Raw genomic sequence first — 23,249 nt, 5'->3', positions numbered from 1 at the left:
GTCCAAATCTCTTGATGTTAACTACATATCCACAGTTGATCAGGTGGCATACATCTTCACTAAAGGATTGGCTGGTCCGAGATTCGGTTTTCTATGTGATAAGCTGAAAGTTTTCTCTTCACGACAACTTCACCTTGAGGGGGGCTAATAACAGTTATAGTTTTCTATTTACACTCCTCTTACACTATAACTGTAACTGTCACTGTAATCAATATTTGTCTGTTTATATCGTGTCAGCACATGACTGATTCATGCTTAGCTGTTCTGTGAGTGTCTTTGTATAAGTATGTACATCTCTGTGTAGTCATGTGCATTGTGTGAATATTAAGACAATTGACTGGATCAATTGCTTATGTTGTCCTTTTTTAAGATTAATGAAAATATCTTATTCAATCAGAGTTCAGCCTATTACAAACTTGGAAAAAAAATGTGGAATGCCAAGTCTAATATCTTCCAAGTAGGATGGGTTCACTTAAATTTTGATATGGATTATGTGATTGATAACTGCACTATTTCATGAAAGGTTAAATAAATGGATCAATGATAAAAACAGGGGTAAATTCAGTGGCCTGAATTTTGTAGCACAATCATTTGGCACATATGGAAAGCTAGATGTGAATCTACTTTCCAAAAAAAAAGGCAGAATAATGTCAATACGGCAAAAACTATTGTTAGATTTATAAATAGTTATATGAGTATTAACCAAACAGATTACAATTTATTGGAAACCATGTATTATAGCCCAATGAAAGATGATGCTCTTAAAAGTCTTGAAAGGGAACCAAACAGGGAAATAAGTTATATGAGCTTGAAAATCTCTATTGCTAAGTCAATAAATTTCCCTTTGAATAGTTCAGGAATTTGGCTTGAGAACGAGGGGTACTTCCAAGTACACCACCAGCTTTTTCGTTTGGACCTATTAGACAAAACTTAATACAATTGAAAGTAGAACAACTTAATGATCCTTGAACAATATGTGTATGCGGTTTATCTTTCTTGTACAATCAGTAGTTTAGATCAAAAATATGTGAACATGATTGCATTCAAGAATTCTTGGACGATCTCAAAAATCAATATCCAAGAACATCCTAGTAAGTACCTTTACAATACACGAACCGAATTCCAACAATAACAAGTCTTGTAATCTATATTTCAATATACGAATTCTCAAGAGAAAGTATTGTAGGTTCTATACAGTTTCAGTTAAAAACTGCATAATTCATTATCGGATCACTAGCTTTTACTTTAATGTTGAAGTGAAAAGCAAAGCAGGACACAGAGAATTTTTTTTAACGATGAAAACTGCACCTGCACAAAAACCATGGGACCTCGTTCAAATTTGAACACCGAGTTGTTTTAAGCGCTACAGACACTAAGCTTACTATCAGATTTCGGGATGGAATGTAATAGAGACCGAATCCACCCTCCAAGCAATTCGGTTACATCCCGTTCCCTATGTTTCTTGAACTATGCAAGATTTTACGCACTTGAATCCCTTAATTAGTTAACTTCCTTTACATCCTAAGAGTTGCTTCACCCCTAGTGAAAACTTTTCGATATTTCAATTTCAAAAAATACCGATTTTAATTTCCCTTTAGGTGTTAACCAATGTTTTGGAAATCTTGTGTTTATTTCAAACAACTACCAGGTAAAAATAGATGTCAAAACTAACTTGTATATTAGAGTTTATACTCTTCAAAACTTGTAGAGGTACCTAATTATTTACAACAAAAACAACTAGAATAAATTTAGAGATATCTTGCTAAAACTTCTCAAGGAATTTATGAGACACCTTAATTGAAGTTTTATTTCTAACCCAGATTTCGACCAACTAGTGTCGGTATACGATTGTGGATTGAAATCTCAAACCTAGGGTTTATGAGCAAAAATTCTTGAATGGACTTATATCAGAAGATAAAAACCCCAGGATAGACAAGAATTATTAATTAACCTAGAGCACAAGTTGCGTAACTATCAAAGAGATTATTACCGACTCGGCTTTGCTATCCCCAAGGAAAAAAACTTTTTGTCTCACTCTTTTTCATGAAGAACATAAATAGTGGAAAACAACCTTATAAAGCTTACACAAATTCTCCAAGAGATAAATTGTGTAGCATCTTACATGAACTCTTTATTTATAATGAACAAGATAGCTTGAATCCTAACAAAGTTCGTGAGATATTTTTCTTTTTCAAGACTCTCCTTATTTTGAGAGTCTTTCTTAAGTTACTACTCTTGCATAAATAATTACTTTAGCATAAATTATATTACAAAGTAGCTTAGGAAGGATTTTAAAACATCACAGAGACTTTAATACGGCAATCAATTGTGTGCGGAAAAATATTTGTGTTGCCTAGAAGATAAAACATCAAAAACTTGATAGAAAAATGGAAACTAGTCACATTTTTGAGGTTTAGTCCGTGAACCATGACAAAAATTTCGTAGACAGTTTCCTATTCACGAATTGCAACACCAACGACAACACTTATAAGTTTCTCTTCACTAAATCACTCATAATTTCTTCGTTTTAACTCGGAATTGAGTGATTCTTGACTTGTTAAATTCATATGCTCATTCACCAAAACATGAGGACCTTTCCAGGAACAAAGGTCACTATCACTAAAGTCATGGGATCAAATATCCTCGATTCATGCATAAATGTATATTTATAGAGTGAGCACTTATCTCTATAGATATTAGAAAGGCAGTCACCTCATACCTTTGTTGATGAAGTCCTTGTTGATGTCTTTGTTTGATCTTCAATCTTGAATATTGGAGGGTTATTCAGCGACGTCTGATATTTAACTACACACTTTTGATCATAGTCCGAGATTTGACTTTAGTAGACTAGAAATCAAGATATAGTTTTGTACAACTAAATTTGGCAACAAGCTTGAGATAGCAAAACTTACGAGTTCGACCGACCAATTCTCTAACAATCTCCCCCTTTGTCAATTTGATAAAACTATCAATACATCTGGATTAAAAATAAATAACATTTCACCTCAAAATCCATCATGCTTGATTTTCTTAGTTCTTCAACATCGTCTTGAATACTTCGTTACTTCAATTTCTCTAATGGTTCTGTGCGTAATTGACTCAACACCGTTGTTGTTGAAGATCCGTAGTGATAACAACTTATGAGGATACTCTTGCGATCCTTCATTGAATGATAAAATCACTCAACACAATTCATGTTATGCAGAAACATAATATTATTACCTTTATTAAAGTTCAATTATACCACAACTTCGAAGTAATAGCACGGAGATTTTTTTTATCCTTTAGTCAATACTTAATCTTTTGCATAATAGATAAAACCTATGAATATAAATTCACTCCCCTCTACATAATAATCTGTAAACCATATGTATGTAGTAAGATACTACTTAAATAATGCGCCAACTTTTTGTCAAAAAATTGGCAAAGGTGAAAAATCAGGATCATAACGAATCTTTACAAAAGAGTATTCAAGACTAAAAAACACATAACCACTCTTACTTCAGACGAAATCACTAAGTAAACTTATGGGATGTTTCATTATTTTAATGGATTATCAGCCCATAATCCATTATGTAGATTATACTGGATTCTTTATGTGTTTGGTAACCATTATAATAATTTATTATTTTAATCATAATTGAAAAAATCCATTATTTCCATAAACTGAAAAAAGTTGTTTTAAAAATTTCACATAATCAGTTATTTTTTCTAACAAACTCAAATTGAATTTTTTCTTCTTATTTTCTCTAAACTATCAAGAGATAGACAAAAAAAAAACATATGACTAAAATAAAAAAAAATCCTAGATCGTTGTTCTTTCCTCTCCTTTTTGAGATCATCATCCTAAGATAATCAATTATTTGAAAAAAGCATTTGAAAAAATTTACGTTAAAAATGATTATATCAAAATCATTTATCAATTTATGTTATAATAATCATAAATAGGTAATCATAAATTTTACCAAACAAGGACTTAACGTCTTCATCAAGGAGATGTATAGGTACATGTATCTCCTACAAATTCCACATCCTCTCTCTCCCCACAAAGATATGACAATTAAGCACAAGTTGAAAAGAACTCTTCCCATTTAATGTTATTCCCATGGAGAACAACACAACGACCTTTACAAATAGGATATTATGGACATTAACAAGTTTACAAGTAAATTTGTATCCATCATCATCAAAAGTTTACTTTTCCTAGTCTATTTACAACGTAAGATTAAAAGCGTAATTTTTGAGGAAAAATCATCATGAGATGGTGTTCTAATCATATAAATTGATAACCAAGAACTATATCTCAAAGGAGTCAAGAAAAATGAAAGAATCATCACGAGGATCAAGTATGCGATCATCTTATCTAAGATACAACCTTGTAAAGAACATATATACAAGATTTGATTTACTCTTAGAAGGAAGAATAAATCTTTTCCGAAAGGATTTACACCAATAATGGCTACCAAATGCCTATAAAAAATATTTCAAAGAAGAAGATGCACATATATATAATTATATATGTCATTAACAATCGTGCATCATATGTACACAAATGGACAAACAAGGTTGTAAACATTAAAGCAATAATCGTGTTCAATAACACTCAAGACTTAAACCATGAATCATAAACACACGTGATTTAGTGGTCAAAGTTGTCCAAGAAGTGTTTGTGTGAGTTTTTTTAATGCCAAATCTATTTAAGAAAATGGTTTGAATGCATATGAAAATGTTTGACTTGGTCAGTATGTGACAGGGTACGTGTACCAGACCTAACAGACTGCCAATATACATGTACCCTAAGACAATTTACAAACTCAGGCTATTTTTGTATGCATACCGGATACTGTACCATAAGCCGTTTCCGAGCTGGAACTTACTCTGGTACTAGTACTGGGTACGTGTACCACTGAATCCGGCATTATGAAGTTGCACCAATATATGTACTGCGTACGTGTATGGTCCATATATGTTCCAGTATTTTAGTAGTTCTATAAACTCTCTTTAATCGATTTGAAACATTTAAAAATATCATACAAAATGAACATTATTTCTCGGACTATTTTCAAATGATTAACTTGGCTCAATAACTAGTTCATGGACAAGGAATTGTTCTTAACTAAGTTTGTCAAGTATATTCCTTGAGTCATATTTCGAGAGCTTAAACAAGACAATCTTGAACTCGAAATTTGTTCTTCACAATTCACCAAAAACATCAAATCATCGATATTGTTTGTTTTTTCAAACATGTACACTTAAGAATCTTAAACACAAATCAACTTAGCTAAATATGAATGATACACAAGGTATATGGATCATTATCAGCGTTGGTTTGTCTATCATGAGAACTTCACCTTCGATCCATTATCTCTTAGATAATGGTGAATGATGTACCTATATCTGTATAATTATCATGTATTGAGAGTTCTACCCAGAACCTAAGATTAAACATCAACGTTATGATTAGATAGATGATCCAGCGTATATACTTCTTAGCTTGTTGTACAAAAATTCCCATGGATCTTGTTCTCGTCTCTTGCTTAGGAGTCGAATAGGCAGGGAAAACTCTGCTAAGAGAATAAAAAGTGTTGATGAAAAGACGAGGGTACCCAAATACAACATAATATTTTAATTTCAACCTATAAGTCCTATATGTTGTGTGATTGTCTATGGACGAAGACGAGACAATACGACAACAAGATATTTACTTGACAATAGTTATGGTAATAAAACCGATTGACTATATGATCAATGTCAAGTAATTCAGATTAACGTACAAGTGTAATTTACTTTATTATAATAAAAAATTATAATGCGGAGGTAAATTAAATTACACAACATAAGATTTTGTTAACGAGAAAATCAAAAATGCAAAAAAGCCCCAGGACCTAGTCCAGTTTTGAATACTCTCAGAATTAAGCCGCTATAAAAAGAACAAATACAACTTCCTATAGTTGAGATCAAGTAAACTACCCCTAGTTACTTAGTTTCCTCAGTATCATTGCATCTTTGACCTTTTGGTCACGCACGTGAATCTCAAGACAGAAATCACTATCTCAAGTTGCTTTACCAAGTAAAGTCTTTATGTACTCAACTCCTTTATATCGTATTCTAAACAGTAAAGGAACAAATATGTTTTGTAACCACTTCAATTATCTTTAGTATAAAAGATATGTTGAGTAGTCGAAAAATGCTCCTACGTTTAATCTAATAAACTCCTTTGTCGGGTTGATCAATCTGAATCAGTAACTTAGATTCACATTCACAACTATCAGATTCGGATATTAAAGAATACTATCAAATGATAGTTTTCAATCTATACAACTTTTTGATTAGATAAAGTCGTATCCCAGTCGATCAACATATGTGCACAAATTCACAAGATACAAAAACTAATAAGAAAATCTTCTTCGTCTTCAAATCTTCAATCACCTTCTTAATAACCTGCACAACACAAACTTGAATCCTCTTGTGATCAATTACACACAGAACAGAGTTTGTTAACAATGGATTATCACAAGATGTCTTTAGATATATAAATAGTTCTAAAGATCCCGTCGGTACTTTGATATTGTTTGAGTGACCCTTACTTTGGAAGAGAATGCCCTCAAGAATAATCAAACTAGGTAAAATCAAAGTTTCAACAACCGTTAGTCAATCAAATCAATAATCGAAAACTAGAATAACAATGCAATATCTAGTTTCCTACCAACGGTACTCGTAGAGATTCTTGATCCCACGGAAGTCTTTAAACGAGCGGTCGTAAGATGACTCTTAGGATAGTTTGCAAGAAATGCAAACTCAAGTATTTATAGACCAAGGTTGTTTGGACAACAAGGAAATTCCAAAACCGAAAATATATGTTTTCCTATTTCCAATATAAATGTCATACAATAATTCCGAAATCTCTCTTAGAAAATTTCTATTATTAGTCTAGCACATCAAGTAATAATCCTTTTCCATAGGTTATGCTATAGTTGCTTGTAATTAAAACATATAAAATTGAAAATCATAATTAACTGTTTTTCAATATTTCTGTTTGGGATCACCTTGAGCATCAAGGAATATCTTTGAAAAATTAATGATAAGAGTTATGCACATGTTCAAATAATGTCGACATCTAGAAGTTTCCTATCTTAGCAAACCTTAATTCCAAATTCACACGCAACATAAAGAAATATGTGAATATAAGAAACTCGATTTTTCTTTTGGAAGTTCAAAAGATAAGCGTTATACTTCTTAAGTCAGTATAATTTCTTGACACTTTGATCATAATGCTATGACCAAGTCTAATCATTAGACTGTTATAAATATAACTTCGCATGTTATGTTTTCAATAAAAAACGACTTGGAATATACGTTAGGAATGGAAATAATTCAAGTCAGTATTACTAACCTCAAGTGGAAGGATGATGCCTTCGTTGCAGTCGTTACTTCTTCACATTCTCCAGGTCTTCAGAGCAATACTTGTAAGTAAAAATGCGGGGGTACCAAAATATACCATAACTCTTTCTTAGGCAACCTGTATTGAAAAAACCTAATTACAATTCTGGTAGTTCAACTTAATGAATCTCAATCAAGGAACAATATTCAGAGTTATATCCACGAATCAATCAAGTTGTATCCTAAAAACAAAGATGGATATATCTACTTTAATTGATTTATGTACAACCTGTGATACTTAAATTATAAAGATAGACAATATAATACGAAAAAGAAACAACACATGCACCATTAATTTTGTTAGCGAGGAAACCGCAAATGCAGAAAAAACCCGGGACCTAGTCCAGACTTGAACACCAAACTATATTAAACCGCTACAGACTCTAGCCTACTACAAATAACTTCGAACTGGAATATAGTCTAGACCGAATTAAACCCTCACAAAAATTCAGTTACAGTCACAATCCTTACGCCTCTTGAATCCCGGAAAGACTCCGCGCAAAAGGCTCCCTTAGCTGACATCCTTTACAGCCTAAGAGTTGCTTAAACTCAATTAAAGACTTTAAACCAATCTGTCTCCCACGGATAAGCCTATATGAGATTTCCTTTGTGATCGTAGATCAAGGTGAGACTGGAAACTGATAGAAATAGACAAAGTCTAGCTAACCTCGATATCCGGTCTTATGACTCCCGAAGAGCAGCCTATATTTTTATTCACCTCACAAGTATTAAACTTTTGGAATCACAAAGTCTGAGACAAAGAGAACTTTGCGATTTCTATCTATCTTGTTTGAGTGAGCAACTCAACGACCAAAACAAGATCGGGATACTTGAACTATAAAGATAAAGATAACTAGACCTGGATTCACGAATCCCCAGGTGAAGTTGTTTTAGTCGCTAAACCCCGGAAGGGTTTGAGGGAGAGGACAACTCTAGTTTACAACTAGGACACACATAGAATAGTGTCGGCGATTCAAAAATTCCAATTGCTTGAGGTTCTCCCTTATATAGACTTTCAAAGTATATGTTGGTCTAGGTTTAAGCTAAGATAGCTTTGGAACCAAGTAAACAATATCCATTATTACATGAATTTTTGAAATGAGATTAACATACTAATTTATATACTCTGTTTAGGATGAACCGTAACCGAACCGTATATAAAGACATTGTTCATAGACGGTTAGCCAAGACTAGCCGATTGAACCATAAGCTTAATTATTTTCATATAACACTTAAAACTATAAGCTTGAGTCACACTTCTATCCTAATCCGAGACCTGACTAAATATAATCTAGAAATCAAGATATAGTTTTGACAACTAAATTTGACAACAAGCTTGAGATAGCAACACTTGTGAGTTCGACCGAGCAATGCTCTAACAATCCCTCCCTTTGTAAATTTTAGTGACAAAACTATCAGTACATATGGATTAAAAAATATAACTTCAAAAACTCCTCGAATCCATCATGCTTGATTTAGTTGGTTTCTTCAACTCTTTAAATTCTTTGTTGCTTCAAATTGCAATGATTCTGAACGTGTTCAACTCAGCATCGTTGTTGTTGAAGATCCGCAGCACTGCTCGGCCGAACTCGCAAGCGTTGCTATCTCAAGCTTGTTTGTCAAGTTTAGTTGCCAAAACTATAAGTCCTGATTTTTAGTCTACTTATAGCTAAGTCTTGGATTAGGATACAAAGTGTAGTTGAGATTTAGACTTCACAGCGTTCATCGATTGAAAACGAAGAACTACTAAGGGGAGCTTGTGGAACTTCATCAACAAAAGGTATGTGGAGACTTCAACTCGTCTATCACTCAAAATTCTATCTACTCTATCTCTTATTTGAGACAAAAGTCATATAGCTATATAGACTTCAATTATACACATTTGATATTTCGAGCTGAGTTTATCTCACTTATATATTTCTCGAAATATGTGTTGGTAAGCTTTCGCTTTAACCAAGTTCATCTTATATTCTTGATGAAAGTCAAAAGATGATTATGTGAAAATCACTTGGTAACATCTTATATGATTTGTGTGAGACATTCATTTGGTGTAGACTCGGAATGTTTCGTATTGATCATTCGATCACTTTAAAATTGTTTTGAAGCTAATAGTTATGTGAGACAGCTATTCCCGTTTTCAAAGAATGTTTCAGTGATTGAAATGGGAGTTTAGAACAATTAATCATTAATTGGATATAGCACAGTATGTGTACTTGTATGCTAACTGTTGCAAGTTATTCCAAGTCCGGGAACCATAGTATGCATACCCGTATGCGTACTGGTTGGTTAGTTGAAGTCCGGGAACTTAGTATGCATACCCGTATGCGTACCGGCTTAAAAGTTCAATTCTGGGAATTCAACTAAGTTTGGTCATGTACGATAGTATACGTACCCGTTCGCATACTGGCGAACCCAGACCAAGTCCGGCTACTTAGGTATGTGTACCCGTATGCATACTTGAGTGGGTTAAGTTTTAAAATCGGTTTGTTCGTGAGAATGCAATATTTTGCAAACCGTGGATATAATGTTCATGAATTGATTCGAGTGAATCAAAATCGATTTTTCTTCAATTCTGTCTTGTATACTTCTATGAGAATATAACAACTGAAAAACTCTAAAAATAGTTTCATTTCATTCATTTGAAATAATTGTGATTAAGATGAACAAGGTTGATATGAAAGTACTCATATGACTAACTTCGGTTAACTATTGTTGCGCCAATTATGTGCACACGTTTAGGTACGGTTACTCACATCTAAATGAAGTCACTTTCCATTCGTGTGTAACAAGCTAAGCTCGATCTAAAGGTTAAAGATATTAGCTTGAGTCTAATCAGGTTTTCATTCAACGATGAATATTGAATGCTTTGTTACCAAGGTAGCATTGATTGAAAACACTGATTTGAAGATTATATAAAGGAGAACTCTAGAAACTGGGAAACCTAATCTCCGCACCTCTTCTGTGATACTAGTTGCGACAAGAGTCGATTCTCTTTTAACCTAGGTTTTAACTAAAACCATTATATGTTAACGACTTAAAGACTTCATTGGGATTGTGAAGCCAAAACCAACTATTTTCTCTGTAGTTGCGTGTTCTGATCTTGCTTTATTATATCGTATTGAGTACTATCTTCTCTAATATTTGCTCGATATTTAATCTCTGATATGCAAGATAAAAAGTAGTCACAAACATCTTCGTCTCATCGTTTGTGATTCCACAATATCTTGTTTCGCTACCATACTATTAAGATTATTGTGAGGTGGTTGATATTACTAGGCTGTTATTTGGGAACATAAGTCTGGTGTATCAATTGGTTCCTGTGCACCTTGATTTATCAAAAGAAGGAACAAAACTCATAGGTATTTTTGTAGGAGATGTATTTATCTATTCAATATACTTTTATGTGTGATACATATTTGTTTATCAAGTCTTCGACTTTGGGTCGTAGCAACTCTTAGTTGTGGGTGAGTTCAGCTAAGGGAATCAAGTGCTAGTCCTGTTGGGATTCAGAGACGTAAGGAATGCGACTGTATCTTGATCAGTGTGAGATTGGTTAGGACTCAACTACATTCTAGTCCGAAGTTAACTTACAGTAGGCTAGTGTCTGTAGCGGCTTAATACAATATGGTGTTCAAATCTGGACTAGGTCCCGGAGTTTTTCTGCATTTGCGGTTTCCTCGTTAACAAAACTTCCGATGTATGTGATATTTCTTTTCTGCATTGTATTTGTTTATATAATTGAAATATCACAGGTTTTGCATAAGTTCAATCAATTGTGAATCCGATCTTTGGTTGTTGATTGAATTGATTGACACTTGGATATTGGTTTTTGATACCGTCCAAGTTGTTTCTTATATTAATGAGGCTCACGGATTTCTATCTATTTGATTTGATGATTACATTAATAAACAAAGATATAACTCTTGGATATATTTCTTGATTGAGCTCGCTTTATTAGTTGGTGCTCTCAGAATTATATTGGAGTTAGTCCATACAGATTGCCTAAATGAAATATTGGATGTGGTTGTTAGACCCCCGCTTTTTCAATAATAACTTTGAAAAAAATATATTCTAAATCGTAGTTATAAGAAACACAATATTATTATCTTCTTCAAAGTTCAATTGTATCACCACTTCGAAGTGATACTACGATGACATATATGTTTCTCCCCCTTAATCAATACTTACATATTTTGCATAATAGGTGAAACCTTAATCAATACTTACATTATGATCCGTAAACCGAAACTACTAATTAATTCTCCCCATTTTTGTCAATAAACATTATCAAAGGTACAAAAATCATGGGATGTAATGAATTCAACCAAAAGATACTTCAAGACTTCAAAATATTACATATCAAATTTTATTTATATTATATCATATAGTAAATAAAAACATCTAGGAGATTTAAGATTGTTGATGGTGGTTTGTTGACAAGCAAAAAACTTGTAAAATCGCCTCTGAACCTTTATCAGAGACATGTCTATAATTATATATGTACTAGGGCTTCACCCAATTGTACTCTCAGTATTCTATATGTGTTTATAAATATGTGTTAATTTCTGACCTGGTATCATAATTATATATTCGTACTTCTGCATCGTATTCCGTAAGAAAATTGAGAATACGTATCCGGCTATTGGCCATTAAATATGCCTGCAACATTTTAGAGCTTCACTTGGGTGAACTATCATTATCTTAAATATGAGCTACTATTAGAATCATACTAATTAGTAAAAAATTACATTGAACAACACTTCGAGTCGTAGAATATGTTTTGTACGCTACAAACAGAGTGTCAGCACCAACATATGGCCGCACTCCTTAGCCAGGCCAACATAGTCGCGCCACATATCCAGGATAACCTGGACGCAATCCATATCTAGGCCAATAACCACTAATCTCTTCGGCTATGCCAATGTCCGTGGCCATAGCCACTAATCACTCGTCTAAGCCAATGACTGTGGCCACTAATCTCTCCGCAAAGTCAATGGTCGTGGCCATGGCCACGAATCTCTCGCTAGGCCAATGGATGTAGACATGGCCACCAATTTCTTCGCTAAGCTAATGGCAGTGTACATAGCCACCAGTTGCGTCTCACCAAAGTTCGTGGCCACAGCCACGAACCAACTAGCATCCTACAACTTATCCAACTCGACCGTGACCCAGTTGGCTAGCTAGGCCATGCCTCGCGCCACAACTTGAATGGATACTAGCCCGGACGTGCCTCGCGCCACGACGCCACGACTTGGATGAATATTAAATAGGTCGTGCATCGCTCCATGACTTGGATGGCTATTAAATAGGTCGTGCATCGCTCCACGACTTGATTTGTATCCATCACTCCCAGGAAATTTTGAACTTTCAAAATCATGGATTCTGCCTTTTCCATAGTCATGGAATTTTCTGGGTAATCCTTTCTTTTGACACTCAATGCACCATTGACGTTCTTTGGTACCTACTTCTGAGTTCATTTAGGAACAACCGAAATCTTCTTCCCGTTATTCTCTTCAACATTTCTCGGAAGAGAATCAGATTGACTATTATTTTGCAAATTTAGTCTTTCTCCGATTAGGAGCATCTTCGTCTTTACAAAGTTATCCTTTTGATAGTCATTACGATTGTGAAAAGGATTCGTATGACATTTATAGGAAAAGCAAGGTTTATCACATCATTGGTATCTTTTCCTAAAGATTGAACATTTACAACCTGTAATGTCAATGGGATTAGCATTAACATAAGATTTAGGTTTTATTACTTATTGTGATGCCCAAACTAACATCATGAAGTTTTTCATTCCTTATTCGAAAACGACATACCCTTTGCAGATGACCTTTATTTCCACAATAATATCATACATAAAGAATGTTTATACCTGGATACGTGTGTGCTCTTTTTGGAGGTTGTTAAACTTTTCACTTTCGATCATTAATTTTCGGTGAAGGAATTTTGCTTTTGACCTCAGTGGAATGCTTTGGTTGAAAAAATCACTGGCATTGAATTCTTTTTTTTACCTATGTGCTCTTACTTGGAGCATTTATTCCCTTATAACCCAATCCTTGTGTATCCCGATGATTTTTAGTTGCTGCTAGCATTGAGGTTAATTTATTCGAGCTGGTATTGAATTTTTTTTCAAGTCCTCTTCCAATATCTATATTTTATCCAGAGCAGCAGCTAGATCAAGCCGTTTTCTCGAGCGAGACAAGAACTTTCTCTGTCATCAAAACTTATTTGTTGGGAGTTAATCCTTGCTTTAGTTGATGCAAGTTTCTCTTCCAACTAATAGAAATCTCGACAAAGCTTATCACATTCAAGTGACTTTTTACTTATGTAATTCTCACGATATTTAATGATAGAATTATTACTGGAATTCTAGATATAAAGACCTTCGTAAATTCTTCTCAATTTCTTGTTTTCTCGACATAAAGGAGTTATAAAAGGTATGAGACAAGAAGTCATCAACTTTTTCTTTGCCAAAGGTTTAAAGATATCTATATACCCTAAAATTTCCTCATCTACATCTCTATTAATATATGAGTCACTTTCATCAGAAAGTTCATTGAATTGTACTAGGTGTGTTTCCCAGTCATAACCAGTTTCTACATCATTAACAAGATGAACTTGTTTATTAGATTCACCCGAGGTGATTTTAGGAATATTTTTAGATAATGATCTTGATGAGAGAGTCTCATCAGGTGTTGATTCAAAACTTTGAACAAAATTATCTTTTGTGCATTCCATATTTGATACTATGTCTATAGGTCAGATCGCTACAAACACAAACTCTTATTAGGTCTAAAGGTGATACCGATTGAAACGAGGGGGAACCAGGTACACCACCAACTTATTCGTTGAAACCTTTAAGACAAAACCTAATACAGTTGAAAGTATACCAACTTAATGATCCTTGAAAAATATGTATATACGGTTTATCTTTCTTGTACAATCAGTAGTTCAGATCAAATATTTGTGAACCCGATTGCATACAAGAATTCTTGAACGATCTCAAAAATCAATATCCAAGAACAACCTAATAAGTACCGTGCAGTACATGAATCGAATTCCAACAAGAACAAGTCTTGTAATCTATATTTCAAGATATGAATTCTCAAGAACAATTTTTGTACGTTCTACAAAGTTTTAGTTAAAAACTATCTACGTTAATTCACGAAGGACTAGATTTTACTTTGATTATATCAAACAAAAAAATAATATAAAAGTAAAAAGTAAAGCAAGACACATAGAAATTTTATTAATGAGGAAAACTGCACCTGCAGAAATCCCCTTGACCTCGTCCAGATTTGAACACCGAGCTGTATTAAGCCACTACAAACACTGGCCTTCTACCAAACTTCGGTCTAGAATGTAGTTAAGAACGAATTAACCCTCTAAGAAATTAAGTTATATCAATGCTCCCTACGTCTCTTGAAAATCACAAAATTCTACGCACATTATTCCCTTAGCTGACGCCCTTTACAGCCTACGAGTTGCTTCAACGTCAATGCATGAAGACTTTATGATATTTCGCTTTCACAAAACATCGGTTTTGATTTCCCTTTAGGTGTTACCCAAGTTTTTGGAAATCTTGTGTTTGTTTCGAACAACTACCAAATAAAAGTAGACATCAAAACAAAATTGTAGATTAGGGTTTATACTCTTCAACTTTTAGAGTTACTTAATTATTCACAACAAGAACAACTAGAATAAATTTAGAGATATCTTGTTAAAACTTCTTAACGAATTTATGAGACACATTAATTGAAGTTTTCTTTCTAACCCAGATTTCGACCAACTATTGTCGGTATACGATGACATATTGAAATGTATCAAACCTAGGGATTATGATCAACAATCCTAAAATGACCTTATATCAGAAGAAAAGGACCTTGAAATAAATTTTTTTTTATTGATTAACCTAGATTACAAGTTGCGTAACTATCAAAGAATTATTACCAACTCGGCTATGTGATCCCCAAAGAAAAGACTTGTTTGTCACTCTTGTTCACGAAGAACATAAGTAGTGGAAAACAACCTTATGAAGCTTACATTATTTTTTCAAGGGATAAGTTGTGCAGCTTACATGAACCCTTTATTTGTAGCGAACAAGATAGCTTAAATCCTAAGCAAGTTCGTGAGCTTTTTTCTTTTTTCAAGATTTTCATTATTTTGAGATTCTTTTCTAAGTTATAACTCTTGCATAAAAAAACTACTTTAGCATTAAATGTATTACAATTTAACCTAGGAAGGAGTTTAAAACATCGCACATACTTAAATATGACAATTAATTGTGTGTGGAAAAATAACCATCTTTCCTAGAAGATGAAACATCAAAAACTTGAATAAAAAAGACAACTAGTCATATTTTTTCAGTTTGGTGTGTGAACCGTGACAAACATTTCATGGACAGTTTCCTATTCACGAATTGCAACGCCAAATAGAACACTTATAAGTGTCGCTTCACTAAATCACTCATAGTTTCTTTGTTATTACTCGGAATTGAGTGATTCTTGACTCGTTAAAATGATATGCTCATTCACTACAACATGAATACATTTCCATGAACAAAGGACATTATCACTAAATTCATGGGCTCAAATATCCTCGAGTCATGGATAAACGTATATTTACCATCATCGAATTTATTTCATAGTGTGAGCACTTGTTTCAATAGATATTAGAAAGGCAGAATTGAACAAGCGTTCCAAATGAAATCAGTCACCACATACCTTTTTTGATGAGGTCCTTGTTGATGTCTTCTTTTGATATACAATCTTAGAGGGTATTCAATGGTGTCTGATACTCAACTACACACTTTTAATCCTAGTCCGAAACTTGACTTTAGTAGAGTAGAAATCATGATATAATTTTGTAAAACTAAATTTGACAACAAGCTTGAGATAGCAAAAAACTTGCGAGTTCGACCAAGCAGTGCTCTAACAGGGATAACTATGATTGATTATTTAGGTAGAACTGTTGAAGCAAGGAGGTTTCATGCAGATTGTGCCACAAGAGAAAAATTAGAAGAAAAAGGTGTTGAAGCATCCTTCTAATGGTCACTTGAATGGAGTAGTCATAATGTAATCTTTCAAAGTGATTCAAGCAATACTCTCCAGCTGCTGATGGGAAGATATGTAAAAGCAAGGGAAAATAAATATAGTATTAGTGAAGACTTTGAAAAAGAACCATAAATTTGTACTAACTTGAAAGTTTTTGCTTCCATTTTAACCTATGGATTCAATATTATTAAGGCAGCAAACACAACCACTTTTTATAATAGGAATGCTATCCAAAATATCTGAACAAATGAAGGATTATAATCCATTTTGCACTACATATATATTAAGAATTACATCAATCTTGTAACACCAAATGATTCTCGCAGTTATAAGATTCAATCAAATCAATATATCGTTTGAAGATTTTTCTGAGATAAAATTTTTTAGGGATATTCTACAATTTTTCCAACCCCATGTTCAAAGGTTCCTGTAAAGAGAGCTTGAAATCCAAGTGAAAGGTAATCCAATTCATGTCAACATCAATTGAAATAACTAAGATTTGTTAGAAAAGCTACCAATTGATACTCAACGTCAATCTGATTGAAGCCTACCACAAAGTCGTCGATGTGTTATAAATCCAACGTCTTGAGATAAAACGACAATCTAGTCGATAATCAAAGTCATTCCGATTAACAACCAACACCAAACTCGAGGAACATCATTTCAAATGATGTTCACCGTTATTTATGTTAATGCATTGGAAGTTTCCACAATTAGACTTGCATTTCCATGATCTATTCCAACTGATGAGGTGGCATGAACTAGGAAGATGGAATTCTTCCACTATAAGACTTGATTTTACAGGAAAAAGGATAACAATATCTTACAAATTGTAATGTCGATCCTAACCAATATAAACCTGAATTATGTTGAAATTTAGTCAAATGTTCACTAGGTGTTCAATGAGCAGGTTCTCCAATGATATTGTTCCTACTTAGCCACTGCATCCAGCAACGCGATTTTTTTTATAGCGTTGCACCTATCTAGTAGCAAATACCAAGAAGGTCACTCATCTTTAAATTACTACCAATCATGCTTCATATCAAGGTTATTTTCATCTACGAAATCAATCATACCGAAAAGGCCTAGATATAATATAAGAATTCACTACGCTAGTGAGACCAGTATCTAGCCCAACTTCTCATCTTACTCTCTCGCCCGAGCACACACGACCCTTTTCCTAGTTGTGATGATACGAACCATCACCGATATTGTTCTCACTTGTCCGCTGTGGTTATATTGCAGTAGCTAGCTTCCTAGAGGTCATCCATCTTGTGACTACTTTGTACAGAGCACGCTCAACTAAGAAGCTTTTTTCTATCTCGTAACTCAAACAAGTGAACCCATAACGGCCTTGGTGTTAGTTTAAGGTATATCATTACTATAATTCATTCATGCAACTACTGCCGGATATATGAAGTGTTACTACGTGTTGCTTAGCTTATCTTACCATTGTAATTGATGATTTCAGTAGATGAACGAGATGATACTATGATTTTTTCTTCACTACTGTACGAACTAAGTGTACATGTTATTCCATTAGCACATCTTGAGAAAAAAGATGCTAAAAGTGTCATCTAATAGTTAGAAAAACCTTTGATATGGCTGTATATGTCAAAAAATATACGAGGGTTAGTTGGGTAATATGACTTGTTCGATTGTGAGAAAGGGAGGTTGATGACACACAATCCTTGCCTAAACCAAGATAATGGTCGTCCAAAGACTGCTTCAGTTACAGATGGAATTAGGGTTGGTCTAGGGAGGGAAGCCAAAAGAGATGAGATTAGAGTTTCCCAGTTGCAGAGAGGTGTAGACTCTAAGAGAGAGAGAATTACAAAGAACTTGTTGTTGTTCTAGCTAGTCTGTGTTCTTTTTTTTTGAATGACCAATCGTCGGTCTATTTATAGCCCTACAAAACCCTAATTTTAATCGTGGAATCGTGATAAGGAGAGAGATCCTCACTTTCTTCTAAATCCCAAAGATAGCAAAGGATAGACACCTAGCTATAAGAGGGGAAAATTAAGGTAGCATGGAGTGGAAATAATTGCATGCAACCATTACTAGCATTGAGTGGAAAATTAAACATATACTAATAGGGGGTTACAAGATAAAAGGTGGTTTCGTGGTGTAGCGGTTAGTGGGGTGGAAACCCAAAATGACTATGTATTTTTATTTATAACAGTTTTTTAGTTTTTCCTTCTTTTGTATAGAAATTTTTTTTTTTTTTCGAAGAATTCTTAACCATTAATCAAGGCAAGGTAGCTTAATATAGGAATAATAAAGAACGCCCAATTGAGAGATATTTTTATTAATTGGGAGATATGAATTAATATTCCCATCCAATAGTTCATGCTAAGGGGTGATTTTTAGATATGGAAATACCAAAATATCCTTTAATATTTTAACTTCTTTTCTCGTTCTTTTTTCCTTCTCTTCTCTTCTCCTTCTCTGCCGGCTCCTCTCTTCAATTCTCATTTTCTTCATTATCGATTTCAACACGATTTCATCATTGTATCAAAAATTCTGTGTTATATAAATATACCTCCTTGAAAGAAACCTAATCATCGATTTGTTTTAAAAGAATTCTTTTATGTTAAGAATCAAAAATTATAACTGTAAATTTTCAGTTTCAGTTAATACCGGCATTATATTCATCATCAATATCATGCCGATATTTAGTGCCGGCATGGCTTTTAGGATGAATACCATGCCGATATCTAGTGTTGGCATGGCTTTTAGGATGAATACCATGCCAATATCTTGTGCCGGCATGGTTTTTAGGATGAATACAACGCCGATATCTTGTGCCGGCATGTTTTTTAAGATGAATATCATGCCGATATCTTGATAGCTCAGAAAGTCTGTCCCAAAATTTGTTTGTGCCGGCATGGTCGATTTCCAAGTGTACCGCACCGATTTTAGGAAAAAAACATAAAGAAAATCTTGCATCATGTGCCGGCATGCTCGATAATGATTTTTTTATGCCGGCAGTGTATTTACAATTTCATAATTGGAGGATATTGTGTATCAGCATGGTGAAAGTATGAATACCATGCCGATTTGGTCCCTGCCGGCATATTATTCATACTTTTACCATGCCAGCACTGAGTTTTTCAGGCGCAACCTATATATGAGTAGTTGGAGCACTTATATGTTTGTTTACTTTCCTGGGTTGGTTCTTCACCTAAACCTTCATGGTCATAAATATCTTGATTTGATTTTGTTGCATCAACAAATTCAATGATAATGATTTATTCTAATGATTATCAAACTAATCTATTAACTTAACTAATTATATTTAACCACTAAATATAATTAGTAAGGGGTATATTAGGAATTATATAAATTATCCGGATAGGGGGTGACCTTGATTTATTATTTAAATTCCGTTTTTGTCTTTTTCTTGTATCCCCAATTAATAAAAGTATCCCCTAACTGCACGTTGATAATAAAATGGACCAGTTATAAAATTTTAATTAAGAACTGATTAACAAACGGGCTTCACTTTCAATTTTCGCCACCTGATAAAAGTAAAACCCTACAAGCAATTCAGTTTAAATAAGAACCTGTTGATTAAGATATAAAACAAAAAAACTCAATTAAATGAGTGTCTACGTGTAGTGCTTATAATTATAAAGAATAAAACTCATTTTTCCGGTGGAAATTGTGGTGACGGCGGGTTGCTCCAGACATGTCCCATCAGAGAGCTTCTTGTTTGCAGGCATTTTGCTTTGAGGATAAATATCTTAGACAGACAGTTCATTCTCGCTGCAAAAACGTTAATTCTTTACTCACAGGGAGGTTTGATGGGAAATTCTATTTAACACCTAATTTGAAAATGCATGATCAGATAATCTATAATATCAGGCTATATTAAGCCGCATTTATGAAAAGATCTTAGGTTTTAGGGGACATTAGAAATGCAAAGAAAGAATAACGGAAGTAATCTAAATAGTTTCCAATAAATGTACTAAAATTTGAATTTAGTAATAAATAAATGTATTGCCTAACTGAATCCAAAAATGAGTACATCTTAACAAAATACAACCATTTTTTATTTTCTGTAAATTCACACCAATTACCAAACTTAAAGAACCAGATATTGATAGCAGACAACCAAGGAAATAAAGAACCAAACATTACAACCATTCCAATAGAAAGGCTAGCTTACATTCAAACTAAAATAAAAACTTGTTGGGTACTTCCTGTTAATCATACAACAAAAAACCTAAAACAAGCAGTTGGTCTCACTAGTACGCCGCACACTAAAAAATCCCATCCATCATGGATTTTTTTATTATTTCGTTCACAATTTGGCTTAATTCAAAATAGCTTTTATGTTTCTTATCCGTCCTCGTATTTATCTGTTCATAGCTCCATATGCAGGAGGTGGAGCAGTAACCACATCCACTGTGCCTCTTGCCACGTTACCTTGCCATCCTATACACATCATAAATCATTAAGAACGCGAAAATTTGTTCATCCTTTATGGTTATAACTCTTGACGAATAAGATTGTGAATGAAGTAAATGTTAGATAATATGGAAAAAAGAATTAATATATGTACGTACCTAATGGCACGTCAAAACCTTTGTTCTTGAGTTCTCTGTATTCTTGGCATAAGGCACAAGATGTGCAGCAAAAATGAGTTAGGCAATCAGTACAACCATTGCCTTCAAGGTTGTATAGTTGTCTGAATTTTGTACGATACGTGCATGAGTATATCCAAGAACAACCTGTCAAAACTCCTATTAGGGCGTAAAGTGCCCCGTTCGTTCCACAAGCTGCAACAAAACATATATAGCTTTCAAAACCACGACAATGAGTGTGAAGTGCCCAGAAGAATTCTGATAAAAAGAAAAAGAGGTGTCTCTGATCTTTACAAATGGGAGCATGTATTGTAAGAAAATGAACGATAAAAGCATCTCGGGGTAAAATATGGCACTAACACGAGGACCCTCTATCAATGATCTCGGATGTCTGACCAAATGTAATGCATGGGCATCAACATGTCATGCAACCTGTAAACAGAATTCATAAATACACATGGATCAGTTAGTGATGGTGAAACTGAAACAAATCGAAACGAGAATAGTATAAATTGCAAGGGATTTAAGAAATTACAGTTGCTACAGTCATCAAAACAACCGCAAAGACCGGTAGACCAAGGGACCATGGGAACCTCTACGGGAACACCCGTAGCTACTGGTTTTTCTTGAGCATATGAAGCCATTTCCAAATGGATGAAATATTGAGAAGAGAGGGGATTTTATTAGAATAATCAGACCACTATGACGATGTATGTCGACATTCTGTTGTCGTTCCTATGACGACATTCTGTTGTACACACTTTGTTTTCCTATTTTGTTGTTATTCTTGTTTTAAGTCTTCCGGATCTTTAGTTATTTTCCTTTCCTTATTTTTGTAAACACAATTGTAACCGTGTATATAAAATACACTGATCAATGAATTGAAACTTCACATTGTTGTGAAATCAAACAACCTTGTCAACCATTTCTTTATGGTATAAAAGAGCTAGCTTAATTTTTTTTTTTTTTAGAATCCTAATCATCATGACTCTAGCAGAAGATCAATCAAACCTAAACCCTCCTAAAGTTAATCCTGAAACAGATACTGTTTTAACTCCATCAAGTCCATATTATGTACATCCTTCTGATAATCCTACATCAGTCATCTATACTCCTCTTCTTAATAGTGAAAACTACTGCACTTGGGAAGAGGAATGATGAAAGCACTTAGTGCGAAAGGAAAAACAGGATACATAGATGGAACTATTGTGAAACCTACAAACCCGACAGACATCTCTCACTGGACGCGTTGCGATGATCTCGTTGGAAGTTGGATTTCCAACTCGGTCGATCCAGGGATTCGATCCAGCACACAGAACTTTCATTCCGCGCGTGAACAATGGCTGGAGATAAAGTCCCGATTCTCACATCACAATGCATCCAAGCTTTATGCAATCAAGCAGTCGATTGCAACATTAAAGCAAGAGAATCTGAATGTGGCGATGTATTATACTCAACTCAAAACTCTTTGGGATCAGCTAGATACCTTCAGGCCGATCGAACCATGCATCTGCAGAGCAGGTAAAAATTATGTGGATCATCATAATCAAGATAGATCAATGGAATTTTTGCAGGGTTTACATGAAAGATTTTCCTCTCTGCGAAGCCACATTCTTTTAATGGAACCTATGCCATCTTCTGCTAAGATCTACAACCATGTTAGGCAGGAGGAAGAGCAACAAGGTATCAATTATTCCTCTTTTCCTACGATTGAATCAGCAACTTTATATGCTTCTCGTGGTGATTATCGAACCCAAAGGTTCTCTGCACAACCTGGAGGAAACAACAACCATAGCTCGGGCAATAACAAACGGCAACTCCCCTTTTGTGACCATTGCAACAAGCACGGTCATACCAGGGCCACCTGCTGGAAACTGAATGGATATCCAAAGGACTTACCAAAGCCTAGAGACTCTGATTATCATCCTGTCGCTGCTGCCAACATACCAGCGTCTGTGCTTATGCCGACCGTTGCTGCACCGACAATCTCCGCAGCACAATATGCCAGGCTTCTCTCGTTGTTGGATCCAGCCAATGAAGGTATCAATATTAGCCCCTCTGCAAACTTTGCAGGTACTATTTTATCTTGTTCGAATCATGTTTGGATAGTAGATAGTGGTGCTACTCATCACATATGTTCATCTCTTTCTTTCTTTACTAC

General features: G+C 34.3%; 1 pseudogene; it reads right to left on the bottom strand.

The window, feature by feature from the left end:
- Positions 1 to 20,806: 20,806 nt before the first annotated feature.
- On the bottom strand, positions 20,807 to 21,732 carry LOC113272557 (annotated as a pseudogene).
- Between the last annotated feature and the right edge of the window lie 1,517 nt (positions 21,733 to 23,249).

This window comes from Papaver somniferum, chromosome 4, assembly GCF_003573695.1.
Source record: "Papaver somniferum cultivar HN1 chromosome 4, ASM357369v1, whole genome shotgun sequence".
Taxonomy (NCBI): Eukaryota; Viridiplantae; Streptophyta; class Magnoliopsida; order Ranunculales; family Papaveraceae; genus Papaver; species Papaver somniferum.
The sequence above is the reverse complement of the archived record's forward strand: the minus strand, read 5'-3'. Positions and strand labels throughout refer to the sequence as shown.